The sequence below is a fragment of the Rattus norvegicus genome, chromosome 7, assembly GCF_021556685.1.
Source record: "Rattus norvegicus strain SHRSP/BbbUtx chromosome 7, alternate assembly SHRSP_T2T, whole genome shotgun sequence".
Classification (NCBI taxonomy): domain Eukaryota; kingdom Metazoa; phylum Chordata; class Mammalia; order Rodentia; family Muridae; genus Rattus; species Rattus norvegicus.
Genome location: NC_141540.1, coordinates 104,874,798 through 104,878,857, shown reverse-complemented (window position 1 = coordinate 104,878,857; position 4,060 = coordinate 104,874,798). Strand labels below are relative to the sequence as shown.

Sequence of the window (4,060 nt, the reverse complement as noted above, 5' to 3'; positions counted from 1 at the left end):
TCTCTAGATCTCTTTTTCTCTGAGCATTATGACCTTGGGGTCAAGGTTTGCACTTACTTCTTAATTCTATGTGACCTTGTCTGAATAAATACATGTACCTTGGTTTTTTCACCTTTTTAAAATGTGTATTTATTGAGTATTTTTATATGGGCATATGTAGGATTTATGACAGGGCAGCAATGACAGCTTCAGTGAACTTTTCCTGTGGGGAAAAGTTATCATCATCTTGCAGTCTAGGCCTTGTCCCAACAACCTATCCTGTGAGGTGCCCTTAAAGCTAGCCCCCAGCACAACCCAGCCTCTCTCAGGAAAGAAATTATAGTCTAGAAATTAATGTCTAGATGTTCTCTTCTGATCTATTGGACTGAGGAGATGAGTACAAAGCATGGTCCTTTGAAGTTGAAGGGAGAAAGGGCTCTAGCCGACACGGGGGGTGCAGATGACCAATGACGGACTCGATAAAGTCAGTTGTGGTCCTGTAGCTTCCCATGTCTCAAGTCCATACCTTGCCAACTTTGATTACCTTCTTCAGTGCATCAGCAATCATGCTGGAGTGATACTCAAGATTGAGATGCCGCAGCATGTTGGAAGTTGACAGCAGCACGGCTGTGAGATTAGCTATATTCCTGCCCACTGCCTGGGCAAATGGTTGCCGAACACCCATCTCAGAAACTCTGTACTGTAGCTCTCACCAGGAACCACACCAGCTCCTCCAACAAGGCCAGCAGCTAGATTGTCAATAATGTTCCCATAGAAATTGGGCATCAGTAGTACATCTAACTGGTAAGGATTCTGCACCAGCTGCATGCTATGTTCATTGTTTCAAACTTAATTTTATGGTACAGTTCAGCAACTTCCTTATAGCACTGCAAGAACAACCCATTCCCAAGTTTCATGATGTTGGCTTTGTGGACAGCTGTGACCTTTCCTGCCCTTTCTTGGTAGCATAGTCAAATGCAAATTTTGCATTCCTCTGAGATTTGGTTCAAGAGACAATCTTCAGGTACTCAATGACACCCTTTGTGCTCTCATATTCCAGAGAGCTATACACCCCTTCTGTCTGTTCTCAAATCTCAGGTCTAGATTGTTGTGCTGAGTCTTGTATCCAGGAAGTGACTTCACATGGACTATGTTGGCAAACAAATCTAACTTTCACCTCAGTTGCATATCATAGGAGGTGAGTTCACCCATGTACTCCATTGGGGTATAGATCTTTCCAATGATGGCAACTTTGTTCTCCTTTATGGAACTCAGCACCTGCTCCAGCTTCTCCTCAGAAGCCATATTCTTCATCTCGCTCAGGTGGTGCTCCTTGAATTCTACAGGGACAGCAGCAGCCTTGAACATTTCCTTGAGGGTGTGCATGAGGTCTGGTCCAACACTGTCTCCAGGCAGCATGGTCCCAGGAAAGGCACCCTCCACCCTCACATCTTGGGCCGTGAAGTGGTGTGAGCCATAGCTCAGGTCTTTCATCGTTAACTTAGCATCCGGTGCTGACTTCTCCCCTATTTTGTTTGGCTTCCAGGTTGATATTCCTCCCAGTGTGTGTGTGCGTGGTTGTTTGCTTTGGATCCACTCTAGTATAACTTTGTGCTGGGTGTCCATGAGTAAAATGTATAGGGTTGGTGTTAGTCAACTTTCTTACCCGTGATTCAATGAGGGGCTACGTATGTGAAACTGGTTTTGCCTTAGAGATCCACAGAGGTGCAGCCTGGCTCTAGATTGATGGGTGCAGTGATGGTGAGTGGGAAGAAAGTTCAATTGTGCAGCAAGAACTGGCAAACCTGAACTGAATGGGAAATTCTGGGTGTCTGTTTTATAGATGGGTGAGTAATTAGCCCAGTTTGCTTTAGTTATATTGCATTCTTTTTTCTTTATGTGGAATAAAAGAGCAAACTGGTGCATGTATGTGCCTGTGAACTTTCTCTGCCTGACTGTGGGAGACTTGGGACAAGACAGATCTGTGAGAACCAGTCTCTGTTCTATCACTGAGTCCCATGGAGGAACAGCATGGTAAATTAGCATAGGTTCCTATAGCAGACTACTATGGGCTAATGACTTAAGCCAACACCGTGTGCTTCTTATCACTAGGGTTAGATGATGACATAATTGTGTTCTACTTAAGAGTCTCCTACTGGCCACATCCTTGATTTTTGCTGTGTGGCCAACAGACAGGTTATCGTTCTTTTGAAGTTCTTAGAAGAGCATCAGTTACATGACCCAACGCCTACACCTTCTATCTGCTGACACTGGGGACTTGGGTTTCAGTTTGCTCAGTTTTGTCCTGCCTGGAGCAGAAAGTGCATAGAGATTGGTTGCCATCTCTTCTCTAGATTATTTGTGCATACTTTTACTTTCTTCCCTCATTTTGATGCAATGAAACATATTTTTTAAACCTCATTTTAATTATGAAATATGTGAGACATGAAATAACCCTTTGAAGCTCCCAGCAGTGGTAGGAGATGTGATCTAAGTCTGGTGATGACATCTTTTTGGCCTGGTGATCCATTAGTGGATGGAACACAGTGTTTCCTCCAGTCCCTGAACTCTGGAAGTTTCAGGGAGCCACTGATTGTGGATAACACCCCTCTTTCCTAAAACACTGACTACAGATGTGACAGCGATCTTCCTAGCGGTGTTCTACTCCTATAGCTTGGGCAAGAACACCTGAATGAGATGGGTGATTTCAGAGATGGCGTGTGTGTGATGGAGACTCACTTGTTTCAGAGCAGCGTGAGATGCTTGCTAGACTTCTCAGCCATAACTGGTGACACTCTGAATAGGACTGAAGTATGTAGAAAGGATGTCATAGAGTAGGCTTGAATCATTACTGCTCCTGTCATACAATCTGTATTATGGGATTAGAGAGGTCTGGGTAAATTGAAGATGCATACTATTTGAGGCCCTCACTACATATTAGACCCTAGGTCATACACTTTCATACATGATACTTGATTCCAACCTTAGGATCAAAATGGAAACAGAGAAATTATGGCTGTTAGGAAAACAGGATTTATAAATAAAGTACAATCCACAGTCAAATGTGTAGTAGGCTGTTAAAGGAGAATTATTTCAGATATTGGAAAGGAGAGCAAAGGTGAAGAGAGAAGCTCCAGGCATTTTTCTCATTAGCTGTCTACTTAAAGCACTGGTTTAAGGGTGGTTTGCCAGTTAGGCATATAACAGATTTCACACTGTAATGTGTTATGATGGTTTTATGTGGTATATGCACTTTTGGACATTGAGTTGGATGGCCTTTATAAATCCCCTTTATGCAGGAGATTTTTATGCTTTTACAGGTTTTTGTGCTTTTCTGGTGGTTGTATTTGTCAATACACAACATATATACCTCTATGGACAGTGCCCTTGGGCTGTCAGGAAAGCTCTGAGCTATCTCTGACGAGTGGCAGAATTTTCAGTGTACTCAGTGGGTTTGCTCTATGTTCTTCCTCTGTGAAACCTTTCTCAGGGACTGTGAACTCCTCTTCATTGTCCTCAACACATGTTTCAGCTCTTCACTGCTCCAAGTATTCAAGCACCCAGGGGTCCACTGTGGCCCAGTCTCTCTAGCACCTGTAACAGTGAGCCAATTGCTGTAGCTTTGGAGGACATGAGCATGGTGAAGGTGGGGTTTTCAATTATGCCTCTCCACTTAGGAAGAATGAGCCAGCTCCATGACTCCAGCTTAGCTTAAGTACCACCTTAGTTGATTCCCCAATCTGTCAGGGAAGTTGGCTTTCTGAGGATAAGCAGTGTGTCACTATGTATTCAACACATTTATTGAGTACAGGTTTTTTTTTTTATTTATTAACTTGAGTATTTCTTTTTTTTTTTGCTTTATTTTATTTTATTTTTATTTTTATTAACTTGAGTATTTCTTATATACATTTCGAGTGTTATTCCCTTTCCCGGTTTCCGGGCAAACATCCCCCTCCCCCCTCCCCTTCCTTATGGGTGTTCCCCTCCCAACCCTCCCCCCATTGCCGCCCTCCCCCCATAGACTAGTTCACTGTGGGTTCAGTCTTAGCAGGACCCAGGGCTTCCCCTTCCACTGGTGCTC

At 43.5% G+C, this 4,060-nt stretch overlaps 1 pseudogene; it reads right to left on the bottom strand.

Annotated features, from left to right (window-relative positions):
• Positions 1–337: 337 nt before the first annotated feature.
• Idh3b-ps1 (isocitrate dehydrogenase (NAD(+)) 3 non-catalytic subunit beta, pseudogene 1) lies at positions 338–1,473 on the bottom strand (annotated as a pseudogene).
• Positions 1,474–4,060: the final 2,587 nt, after the last annotated feature.